Below are 13,725 nucleotides of genomic sequence, written 5' to 3' on the forward strand. Positions count from 1 at the left end.
CATTTTGGGGAAAAAGAAAAAGGTTAGAGAAGGAGGGATAAAGCAGCTTCCCAGGAGAGTGGAGTGATGACAATAGGCAATGGAGAAAAGGTATCAACAGGGAATTAAAACCCCAAACACCAGAGGAAATGGTAATAAAGCTCTAGCTTATTCTCAATGAGTCTGAAGTTACCAAGACTAGGCAACGTTCCAAAAGACTCAAAGAATGAGCAGGAATGATTGGTGAGCCATTGACAGAGAAATGTCTGAAAAACTATGAAGAACAGGAGTGATGCCTGTAGACCCAAGAAGGGTAAGTATTCTCATGATCAAAAAAAGGAAAGAGGGCAGAGTCTGCAAACTATAGATCGGAGAGCTTGATTCCTGAAGAAATTCTAGAAAGCGTCTAATTTTCCAGACTTCTTATTCCACCATGATTCAGTTGCTTCTCATCTGGCAAGATCACTTTGCCCCTAAGCCTCCTTCCTCAGATTGGTCAGTTTCTCAATTTTATTTTATTAATTTGTATCTTATTTTTTCCTCAATTACATGAAAAAACAATTTTTAACTTTTACTTTTTAAAGTTGGAGCCAAATCCTCACTCTCCCTCTATCTCCCTTCCCCCTCCCCAAGACAGCAAGCTCTCTGATATAGATTTTACATGTGCAATAATGTAAAACATCTTTCCATTTTGATCTTTTTTTTTTTTTTTTTTTTTTTTTTTTTTTTTTTTTTGTGAAAGGGAACTTGAACAAACAAAAGAAAAGAGAAGAAATAAAGTGAAATATTGTATGTCTTGGTCTGAATTTGGCCTCCATCAGTTCTTTCTCTGGAGGTAGATGGCATCATGAGTCCCTAAAGATTTTCTTGTTTTACTAAGATTAGCTGTCTTTCACAATTGTTAATCAAAATATTGCTGCTACTTTGTACAGTGTTCTCCTGTTTCTGCTAACTTCACTTTGCATCAGTTCTTGTAGGTCTTTCCAAGGTTTTCTTAAGTCATCCTTAAGCCATCATTTCTTATTGCAGAGTATTATTCCATTATAATCATATACCACAACTTGTCCAGCCATTCCCCAATTGATGGACATCCCCTCAATTTCCAATTCTTGGCCACCACAAAAAGAACTATCGTAGATACTTTTATACAAACGGGCCCTTTCCCTTTTTAAAAAATGTCTTTGGCATACAGTTTTAATAGTTGTATTGTTGGATCAAAGAGTATGCATTGTTAAAGCTCTTTGGATATAGTTCAAAGTTGCTCTCCAGAATGGTTGGATCAGTTCACAACTCCAATAATAGTGCATGAGTGTGTCCTAATTTTGCCATGTTCCCTCCAGCTTTTACTATTTTTCTTTTGTCATATTGAGGTGGTACATGATTTGATTTGCATTTCTCTAATCAAGAATGATTTGTAGTGATGGGCAAACTACTGCCATGGACCAGATTCAGTTCCCTGAAATGTTCTATCCAGCCAAGTGACATTATTTCTAATCTGACGAATACAATGAGTAGGATACAATACAATGAAACTTCGAAAGAGTTGTCTTAGAAACAGACTGACAGATGAGCATTTCCTTTCCTTTGGTCCCCTCTTTAAAAAGTTTGCTCATCACTGGTTTAGAGCATTTTTTCAGGTGATTATATATAGCCTCGATTTCTTCATCTCAAATATCCATATTATTTCCTTTTAAAACCCTTACCTTCACAATGACCCAGGACAATTCTGAGGGATTTATGGTAAAGATGCTACCCACATTCAGAGGAAGGACTGCAGGAGAGGAAACATATAAGAAAAACAACTGCTTGAACGCAAGGGTTGGGGTGGATGTGATTGAGGGTGTGGACTCGAAACTACCACACCAATGCAACTACCAACAATTTGGGAAATTGGTCTTGATCAAGGACACATGACAAAACTAGTGGAAATGTGCATCGGCCATGGTTGGGGGGAGTGCGGGGGTGGGGGTGAAGGGGATAGGAGGAGCATGAATCAGGTAACCATGTTAAAAATGTATATTAATAAATGTTAATAATAAAAAAGAAACCCTTACCTTCTGCCTTAGAATTGATATGAAGTAACTGTTCCAGGGCAGAACAACAAGGGCTAGGTAATTTTGGTTAAGTGAGCTGCCAAGGGTCATACATCTAGGAAAGTTCTTTTATTTTAAGTCAATTAAGTAGGCCAGCCAGGCCTCTAAGCAGGTACCTTTTGCTTCCCCCTTTTTTGAGCTTCCTTTTATGTATTCTTTTCCCCATTAAAATGTAAGCTCCTTGAGGGCAAGGACTGTCCATATTTTTACTTCTATTTGTATTCCCAGAACTTAGCATGGTGCCTAGAACATTTTTGTTGTTCAATCAGACTCTTTGTGACTCCATTTGTAATTTTCTTGGCAAAGATATTGAAATGCTTTGCCATATCCTTCTTCAGCTCATTTTATACAAGAGGAAACTGGCGAACTGAGTTAAGTGACTTGTCCAGGGTCACACAGCAAGGAAGTGTCTGAGAGCAGATTTGAACTTTGGTCTTCCTGACTCCAGTTTTAGTTCCCCTTCACCAACCACCTGGCACATAGCAAGCATTTAAAAAATGCTTTTTGACATTATCCAAAAGAATATTTGTGAGCATTTGGAAAGTGAGACAGTGATCAATCATAGTGAACTAGCTTCATCAAAACAGATTGTGCAAGGCCATATTCATGTCCTTTTTAGACAGGGTTACCAGTCTGATAGGTCAGGGGAACTCCATAGCCATGAAGTACCTGGACCTCAACAAAATATCTGAGGAAGTCTTTCGTGCAAACTCATTAAAAAAGATTGAGAGAATAGTCTAGGAATAAAATGCTTAATCACAGTCAAAAGTGATTAGATAGGGAGCTCAGTGGATGGAGAGCCAGGCTCAGAGATGGGAGGCCCTGGGTTCAAATCTAGATTCAGATACTTCCTACTTGGGTGACCCTGGGCAAGTCACTTAACTCCCATTGTCTAGCTCTTACTGTTCTTCTATCTTAGAATCAATACTGTATATGATACCAATATACAGTATTGATTCTAAGACAGAAGGTAAAGGTTTAAAAAAAGTGATTAGATAATAGCTATTAATAGAAAATAGCTATTAATATATCAATGACAGTTTGGAGGATGGTTTCTAGTGAAGCATCCTAGGAAACTATCCTCAGTCTTGTATTATTTAATATATATCTATATATCTATACCTTTCAGTATATTGCAATATGGGAATTACAGCAGGGATGTGATAAGGGGATTAGGCTAGGGGTAGTAGGGAGATTAAGGCAAGGTAAGGTTGCAATAGGGGATAAGGCAAGTAAAGGACTAAAGGGAATGTGAATAGGGATAAGGCACTGTGGATAGGGTTTGTGCATCCCTAAGGCAGTAAATAGATAACGAAGATACAATGGTGAAAGTGGTAGATTGAAATGGTAGGAGAAGTAAAGGAATGGCTAAGTTTAGGGAATATAAACATGGAGGTATAAAGAGTTGTAAGGGCAGACAGCTACAGACTGAGAGACACAGACTGGGACACAGGTTTGAGACAGAGACCCTAAAGGGAAACAGACTGAGCCCTTTAAGTAGGAAGGGCTTCTACAGACAAAGGCTAGGGCCAGCCAAGAATGGCTTGAAACTGATTAAAGGGCTGCTAGTCAGTTTCTCAGGTTCACAAAGGAATAGTTCAGAGGAAGTATTGAGATTGCACTTCCTCCAAAACGGACACCTCCAATTCCCTTCATGACCCAGGAACAATGTTATTCCTTTCTCCCCTTCTCCCTCTCTTATCAATCAACTAATGAACTAGCCAAAGGTTTGATTAAATGACAAACAGGGTTTATTGATTTTTAGGGTTGATTGGAAGGGATGGAGGGGTACAAGGTAACTCTAACAGCCATCTAGGTAAAGTTTCAGGTGGGGGAGGGAGACAGGAATGTGAGACTGAGATAGGACCTGCCTAACTCACCCCCAAAGGGTTTTGTAGCCTATAGGATTAGGAAAGTTGGATACAATGATTCAAAAGATAATTTGTAACAAGGGTAATCCCTATTTGACTACAGGGAAACTATGTCTACCAAGTTTGAAAGCTAACCCGAGATCCACCCTCCTTTCAAAACCCCAAGAAATTTGGGAAGGGAAAATGATGATTGGGAATAAGGGAGGTTAGGGAGAACTAAAGGAAATAATTAAGCTAATAAATTTTAAGAGAAAAGCTGCAGAATATAGGCCAGGTTTCAATCCAAAGAATAGAGCCCAGTTGACTCTTCTACTCTCATCGAGTCCCCAGGGTTAACTGACTAACCTCAGGATTCTAAACCCTTTTCCAACTGTCAGAAACTCTCCAGTAAGGCTATGCAGGGCTGATATGTACCCTATTTGCACTACAATATGCATATATGAACATGTTCATATACACATTTTTTACGCGTTTCAGTGCCATAAGTAAAGGCATAATTGACACAGTTGTCCAAATTATAGGTTTGCAAGTGAATGTTATATGGGGGTTTTCTCCTACTTTTTCTAGCCCCCTGGGCAGGCAAGGTAAAGAAAGTGTTCCCAGGAATGACTCATACTTGGAAAACCATTAGACTTTCAGAGTGTCACTTCTTGGGTGACTTCCAAGTCTTCTGGGAGGAGGTAGGGCCTTGCTAGGTGTGCGTTGGCACAGGATCCAGGGATGGGCATTCCTGGCAGAAATGGCAAGAGGAAAGGTTGGGAGGAGTTCAAAACCTGCAGAAGAGAAAGGACTTCTAAGAGAAAAGCAGTCAGGAAGATAATCATAGAACCAAAGAAGTTCAGAGGTCAAAAGGAGAAGGAGAAGCTAAGACCAAAAGGCACAAGATCCCAGAGTGATTTAGTCCAAAAAGATCTTAGATTTTAAAGTGAAATCAGAGAAAATCTAGTTCAATCATTACTGATATCATGAATCCCATGTGTGATAAGCTCAATTGAGGTCTCTACCTCATTGGCCAATAGAGCAGGTTCTCCAAATATAGAGTTGAAATCTGCCTTTGTACAACTTCTTGCTTTTTTTTTTTTTTAACTTTTAAAGTTGCTTTTTTTTCGATTACATGTGGGAACATTTTTTTCTTTTTAAATTTAATTTCCCCCAATTATATGTAAAAACAGTTTCCATTTTTAAAAGAATTTTGAGAAACCTCAAATTCTTTCTCTCCTTCCCCCAAGATGGTAAGCAATCTCATAGATTTTACATGTGCAATCATACAAAACATTTTTCCATATTCCTTTTGTGGAATGAAACTCAAAGAAAAAATAAGAATGAAAGTGAAAAAAGTTTTCTTTCACTTGGATTCAACCTTCATTAGTTCTTTCTCTGGAAGTAGATGCCATTTTTTATCATGAATCCTTTGGGATTGTTTTGCATCATTGTATTTCTGAGAATAGCTAAGTTACTCAGTTGTTCATCATGTTCCCAGTATTACTGTCACTGTGTACAGTGTTTTCCTGTTTCTGCTTAGTTTACTCTGCTTCAGTTTGCGTAATCTCTTCAGGTTTTTCTGTGCTTCTTTTGCTTGTCATTTCTTTCTTTCTTCTTTTTTAAATTTAGAAAAATTTTCCCATGGTTATATGATTCATGTTCTTTCCATCTCCCCAAACTCCCCCCGACCCTGTAGCTGACATGCAATTTCACTGGGTTTTACATGTATCATTGATCAAGACTTATTTCCATATTTTTGATAGTTGCACTAGGGTGATTGTTTAGCATCTACATTCCCAATAATATCCCCATCAACCAATGTGTTCAAGCAGTTGTCTTTCTTCTGTGTTTCTATTCCAAAAGTTCTTCCTCTGAATGTGGATAGCTTTCTTTCTCATGAGTCTCTCAGCATTGTTCTGGATCACTGCATTGCTTCTAGTAGAGAAGTCCATTATGTCCGATTGTACCACAGTGTATTAGCCTTTGTATACACCATTCTCTTGGTTCTCCTCCTTTCACTCTGCATCAGTTCCTGGAGGTCATTCCAGTTCACATGGAATTCCTCCAGTTCAGTATTCTTTTGAGCGCAATAGTATTCCATCACGAACAGATACCACAATTTGTTCAGCCAATTGAAGGACATTCCCTCATTTTCCAATTCTTTGCCACCACAAAGAGTGCAGCTAGAAATATTTTTGTACAAGTCTTTTTCCCTATGATCGCTTTGGGGTACAAACCCAGCAGTGATATTTGGCTGTATCAAAAGATAGATAGTCTTTTAAAGCCCTTTGGGCATAGTTCCAAATTGCCATCCAGAATGGTTGGATCAACACACAACTCCACTAGTAATGCATTCATATCCCAATTTTGCCACATCCCCTCCAACATTCATCACTTTCCTTTGCTGTCATGTTAGCTAATATGCTAGGTGTGAGGTGGTATCTCAGGCTTGTTTTGATTTGCATTTCTCTAATTATTAGAGATTTAGAATACTTTTTCATGTGTTTGTTGACAGTTTTGATTTCTTTATCTGAAAATTGTCTATTTATGTCCCTTGTCCATTTATCAATGGGGAATGGTTTGCTTTTTTTGTACAATTGCTTTAGGTCCTTGTATATTTGAGTAATTAGACCTATGTCAGACTTTTTTGTTATAAAGATTTTTCCCCATTTTATTGCTTCCCTTCTAATTTTGGCTGCATTAGTTTTGTTTGTACAAAATCTTTTTAATTTAATGTAATCAAAATTATTTATTTTACATTTTGTAATTTTTTTCTAACTCTTGTTTGGTTTTAAAATCTTTTCACTCCCAAAGATCTGAAGTATACTATTCTGTTCTCACCTAATTAATTATAGTTTCCTTCTTTATATTCAAGTCATTCACCCATTCTGAATTTATCTTGGCATAGGGTGTGAGATGTTGATCTAAACCTAATCTCTCCCATACTGTTTTCCAATTTTCCCAGCAGTTTTTGTCAAATAGTGGATTTTTGTCCTAAAAGTTGGTCTCTTTGGGTTTATCATACACTGTCTTGCTGACATTACTTACCTCAAGTCTATTCCACTGATCCTCCCTTCTATCTCTTTGCCAGTACAATATTGTTTTGATGACTGTTCTTTATAATACAGTTCAAGATCTGATACATGCAGGCCACCTTCCTTCACATTTTTTTTATTATTTCCCTTGATATTCTTGATCTTTCGTTCTTCCAAATGAACTTTGTTATAGTTTTTTCTAATTCAGTAAAAAAGTTTCTTGGTAGTTTGAAAGGTATGGCACTAAATAAGTAAATTAATTTGGGTAGGATGTTAATTTTTATTATGTTAGCTTGTCCTACCCATTAGCACTCAATGTTTTTCCAATTGTTTAGATCTAGTTTTAATTGTGTGGAAAGTGTTTTGTAGTTGTGTTCATATAATTCCTGTGTTTGTCTTGGTAGATAGATTCCTAAGTATTTTATATTGTCTAGAGTGATTTTAAATGGTGTTTCTCTTTCTAACTCTTGCTGCTGTGCTGTGTTGGAAATATATAGAAATGCTGATGATTTATGTGCTTTTATTTTGTATCCTGTAACTTTGCTAAAGCTGTTGATTATTTCCACTAGCTTTTTAGTTGATTCTCTAGGATTTTTTAAGTAGACCATCATAACATCTGCAAAGAGTGATAGCTTGGTCTCCTCATTGCCTATTTTAATGCCTTCAATTTCTTTTTCTTCTCTAATTGCTATTGCTAGTGTTTCTAGTACGATGTTAAATAATAGAGGTGATAATGGACATCCTTGTTTCATTCCTGATCTTATTGGGAAGGCTTGTAATTTGTCCCTTCTATACTTCTAGTGTTTTCAGTAGGAATGAGTGTTGTATTTTGTCAAAGGCTTTTTCAGCATCTATTCAGATAATTATGTGATTTTTGTTTGTTAGCTTGTTGATATAGTCAATTATGTGGATGGTGTTCCTAATGTTGAACCATCCTTGCATTCCTGGTATAAATCCCACCTGATCATGGTGGATGATCCTCTTGGTCCCTTGCTGGAGTCTATTTGCTAGTATTCGATATAAGATTTTTGCATCTATGTTCATTAAGGAGATTGGTCTGTAGTTTTCTTTCTCTGTTTTTGATCTAACTGGCTTTGGGATTAGTACTATATTTGTGTCATAAAAGGAATTTGGTAGAACTCCTTCTTTGCTTTTTATGTCATATAGTTTGTATAGTATTGGGATTAGTTGTTCTTTGAAAGTTTGATAGAATGTGAATCCATCTGGTACTGGGGATTTTTTTTAGGGGAGTTCTTTGATGGCTTGTTCAATTTCTTTTTCTGATATGGGATTATTTAAGTATTCTATTTCTTCTACTGTTAATCTACGCAATTTATATTTTTGTAAATATTCATCCATATCAACTAGATTGCTATATTTATTGCCATGTAGTTGGGGAAAGTAGTTTTTAATAATTGGCTTGATTTCCTCTTCATTAGAGGTGAGATCTCCCTTTTCATCTTTGATACTGTCAATTTGGTTTTTTCTTTCCTTTTTTTATTAGATTGACTAGTACTTTGTCAATTTTATTTCTTTTTTCAAAGTACCAGCTTCTAGTCTTATTTATTAATTCAATAGTTCTTTTACTTACAATTTTATTAATTTCTCCTTTAATTTTTATGATCTCTAATTTAGTTTTCATCTGGAGATTTTAATTTGTTCGCTTTCTAGTTTTTTGATTTGTATGCCCAATTCATTGATCTCTGCCCTCCCTAATTTGTTAATATATGCACTCAAAGATATAAATTTTCCCCTGAGTACTGCTTTGGCTGCATCCCATAGATTTTGGTAGGATATTTCATCATTGTCATTCTCTTCAATGAAATTATAATTTTTTTTTTCTGTTATTTGTTCTTTAACTAACTGATTTTGGAGAACCATATTATTTAATTTCCAAATGATTTTTGATTTGCTCATCCATGTGTCCTTACTAATTATTATTTTTATTGCATTATGATCTGAAAAGGTTATATTTATTATTTCTGCTCTTTTGCATTTGTTTGCCATGTTCCTATGCTCTAGTACATGGTCAGTCTTTCTGAATGTACCATATGCTGCTTGAAAAGAAGGTGAATTCCATTTTGTCCCTATTATTTTTTCTCCACATATCTGTTAATTATAATTTTTCTAGGATTTCATTCACCTCTCTTATCTCTTTCTTATTTATTTTTTTGGTTTGATTTATCCAGATCTGATAGAGGAAGGTTTAAGTCTCCCACTAGTATAGTTTTACTATCTATTTCCTCCTTCTGCTCTGCCAGTTTCTCCTTTAGAAATTTGGATGCTATACCATTTGGCGCATACATGTTGAGTACTGTTATTTCCTCATTGTCTATACTGCCTTTTATCGGGATGTAATTACCTATCTCTTTTAATTAGATCTATTTTTGCTTTGGCTTTGTCAGATATCATAATTGCAACTCCTTTCTTTTCTTTTTCTTTTTCTTTTTCTCAGTTGAAGCCCAATAGATTTTGCCCCAGCCTTTGACCTTTATCCTGTGTATGTCCACTTGCCTCATGTATGTTTCTTGTAGACAACATATGGTAAGATTTTGTTTTCTAATCCACTCTGCTATTTCCTTCTGTTTTATGGGGAATTTTGTCCCATTCACATTCAGAGTTATGACTGTCTGCTGTGTTTTCCCCATCATTTTGATATCCTCTCCTAATTCTGCCCTTTCTTCTTTCACTATTTCCTTTTAAACCAGTAGTTTGCTTTTAATCAGTCCCCCTTATCCCCTCCTTTAGTTTACTTCCCTTTCTGGCCCCTCCCTTTTCGTTCCCCTCTCATTATTTTTTAAGGCCTATTAAATTCCCTTCCCCCTCTCTTTCCCTCCCTTTTTGAAGTCCCCGCCCCACTACTCCCTAGGTTTTTCCCTTCTGACTTTCCCCATAGTGTAAGAAAGAATTTGATATTCCAATGGATCTAGCTGCTCTTCCCTTTCAGAATGGATTCCACTGAGAGTAAGGTTTAAGTATTTTCTATTAACACTCTTCTTCTTATAATAGTATTCATCCCCTCCCTTTCCCAAGCACCTCTTTGTGTAGTATAGATTATCCTAGTTTTCTTATTCCTTCAAGTTTCTTTTGGAGTCATCTTCTATTCCCCCCCTTTTTTTTGCATATCATCTTAGACCATTTAGTACTCCAACCTCTTCCTATGAATAATTCTTCTAATTACTATAATAGTGAATACAACTTTTGAGAATTACACATAACATTTCCCCATAGAGGAATACAAATAATTTGATCTTATTAAAACCCTTAAAGAAGCAAATTAAAAAGGGAAAATGAATGTTTTTCTTTCCCCTCTATTATTTACCTTTTCATGTTTCTTTTGATTTTTGTGGTTGGATATCAAACTTTCCACATAGTTCTGGTCTTTTCTTTACAAATACTTGGAAATATTTTATCTTGTTGAATGCCCATATTTTCCCCTGGAAGTATATAATCAGTTTTGATGGGTATGTGATCCTTGGTTGTAGACCCAGTTCTCTTGCCTTTCTGAACATCATATTCCAAGCCTTGTGGTCTTTTAATGTGGAGGCTGCCAGATCCTGTGTAATCCTGATTGGTCCCCCTTGATATCTAAATTGCCTCTTTCTAGCTTCTTGTAGTATTTTCTCCTTAACTTGGAAACTCTTAAATTTGGCAATTATATTCCTTAGGGTTGACTTTTGAGGATTTAGTGTAGAGGATGATCTATGGATTCTTTCAATGTCTATTTTGCCCTCTTGTTCAAGAACATCAGGGCAGTTTTCTTGGATAATTTCTTGTAGTATGATGTCCAGATTTCTGTTCATTTCTGATTTTTCAGGAAGACCAATAATTCTCACATTGTCTCTTCTAGGTCTGTTTTCTTGGTCTGTCATCTTGTCATTGAGATATTTCAGGTTTCCTTCTATTTTGTCATTCTTTTGACTTTGCTTTATTAGTTCTTGCTGTCTTGTGAGATCATTGGCTTCTACTTGCCCAATTCTGGTCTTTAGAGACTAGTTTTCTGCTATAATCTTTTGATTTTCCTTTTCAATTTGGTCTATCCTGTTTTTCATGGTTTCCTGCTTTTTAATTTGGGTCTCCAATTTGCTTATCATTTCGTTTGATTTTTGAGTATCTTTCTCCAAGAAAGAAACTTGGGAGTTTCTGTTTTTTAAATTGTTAATTTCTTTTTGATCTATTTCCCACTTTTCTTGCCAAATCTCTTCCATCTTTCTCATGATCTCAGATTTGAACTCTTCCAGAGCTTGTGACCAATTTTCATCTTGGGGGGAGAATTTGGATGTGTTTATTTGTTTGTCCTCTTCTGCTATCTGCTCTGTGGTGAGGATTTTTTTTTCTCCATAAAAATTATTGTCAGTGCCTTTCTTTTGTTCTTTCTGGTGGTTATTTCTTGGGTTTTTCTTGAGTCATTATGCTGGTTTTTACTTCTCAGCCAGAAGTCTGAGTGAGGCAGGCAGGCTCTCTGTGTATGGAGCTTTGGAGCAGTTTTTGCCTGAAGCTACTTTATGAGTCTCAGCACAGCTTCTAATATTTGCTAGGCTTCTGCTGTCTGCTACCCCTCTCAGCTCTATTCCCGTACTCAAGATCTATTTTTTCTAGCTTCCTGGGGTCTCAAGTCTAGCTGTTCTCAGGGTCAAGCCCCTGGTGTTCCCAGTCAGCTGCCAAGACCCCAGAGATTGCCCCACATTTGCTCCTCTGCTGGAGGCTCCTTTTTGAGTCTCAGCCCATTGCTTCTATTGTCTATTGTCCCTCAGCTCTAGGTCCATGCCCAAGTTTTGTGCTCAAGGTCCACACTCAAGTTTCTCACTCTTTAGCCTCTTAGAGTCTTATGTCTTGCTGCTCTCAGGAGCAAGTCCCTGGTGGTTCCTGTTAGTTGCCAAGAACTTAGAGAATGCCCCACGCTTTCTCTAACTCTTGTGTGCTGGCTCTGTCTCTGGCACCATAGGTGGGGTTGGGGAGGGTTGATCAGCTGGCATTTTAGTGGGAGCTATTTTACCCCCGTATAGTGTGTAAATGCCCAAATCCCATGTACCATTGATGCTGCGCCCTATTGTGGGGTTCTTTCGTTCATCTGGATTAGGTTTTTGTGTCCTTTTGAGGTATCATGTATGGGTTGGTTAGAAGAGTTAAACACCCTGCTTCTACTCTGCAGCCATCTTAACCCAGAAGTCCTTTCTTGTCATTTCTTACAAGCACAATAGTATTCCATTATAATCATATATAATAACTTAGCCATTTCCCAATTGATGGGCATCTCTTCACTTTCCAATTCTTTGACTCCACAAAAAAGAACTACTTTAAACATTTTTGTACATATAGGTCTTCCTTTTTTGTTTTTTATCTCTTTGGTATATATGCCTAGCAATGGTATTGCTAGGTCAACGGATATGTGCTATTTAATAGCTCTTTTGGTAGATGTTATAATTGCTCTCCAGAATGATTGAATCAATTTGCAACTCCTCCAACAGTGTATTAGAATCTTGATTTTCCCACATCTCTTCCAAGTTTTGTCATTTCCTTTTTTGTCATAATATCCAATCTGTTAGGAATGGGTTGGTTATTTATTTATTTTTTTATTTTAAACCCTTAACTTCTGTGTATTGACTTATAGGTGGAAGAGTGGTAAGGGTAGGCAATGGGGGTCAAGTGACTTGCCCAGGGTCACACAGCTGGGAAGTGTCTGAGGCCGGATTTGAACCTAGGACCTCCTGTCTCTAGGCCTGGCTCTCAATCCACTGAGCTACCCAGCTGCCCCCCCTCAGTGTTATTTTAAGTTGCATTTCTTTAACTAATAGTGATTTCAAGCATTTTTTTTATGACTATAGAGAGCTTTAATTACTTTGTTGCCTGTTCATATCCTTTTTTTTTTTTTCTAACCCTTAACTTCGGTGCATTGTCTCATAGGTGGAAGAGTGGCAAGGGTGGGCAATGGGGGTCAAGCAACTTGCCCAGGGTCACACAGCTGGGAAGTGGCTGAGGCCCGGTTTTAACCTAGGACCTCCTGTCTCTAGGCCTGACTCTCATTCCTCTGAGCTACCCAGCTGCCCCTTGTTCATATCCTTTTGACCTTTTATCAATTGGGAAATGACTTGTATTCCTATACATTCAACTCATTTCTGTATGTATTTGAGAAATGAGGCCTTCATTAGAGACGTTTATAAAATTTTTTTTCATCATTATGACTACTGTGTACTCACCATCATATTTTCCCCGGTTTAGTTTCTGACCTCCACCTTCCCCAATTACTCTCTTTTCTATCAGCCCTATCCCCCTTCTCTTATATGCCCTTCTCCTCCTACTTTCCTGTAAGGTAAGGTAGAGTTCTTTTTTTCTTTTCTTAAACCCTTACCTTTCATCTTAAAATCAATACTGCATATCGGTTCTAAGGCAGAAGAATGGTAAGGGCTAGGCGATGTGGGTTAAGTGACTTACCCAGGGCCACATAGCTACTGAGGCCAGATTTGAACCCAAGACTTCCTGTTGCCAGGCATGGCTCTCAATCCATTGAGCCACCTACCTGCCCCCAGTAAGACAGATTTCCATATCCAGTTCATCAGGTATGTTCTTTCCTCACTGAGCCAATTCTGATGAGAATAAGGTGCATAAACTTGCCTCCCCTACTTCACCATCTTCCCCCCATTTTAAAAGCCCTTTCATACCTCTTTTATATAAGATAATTTACTACATTCTACCTTTCCCTTCTCCCTTCTCCCAATGCATTCCTCTTTCTAATGCCTTAGTTTTTTTTGGATATCATCTCATCTT

The sequence above is a fragment of the Gracilinanus agilis genome, chromosome 3, assembly GCF_016433145.1.
Source record: "Gracilinanus agilis isolate LMUSP501 chromosome 3, AgileGrace, whole genome shotgun sequence".
Lineage (NCBI taxonomy): Eukaryota > Metazoa > Chordata > Mammalia > Didelphimorphia > Didelphidae > Gracilinanus > Gracilinanus agilis.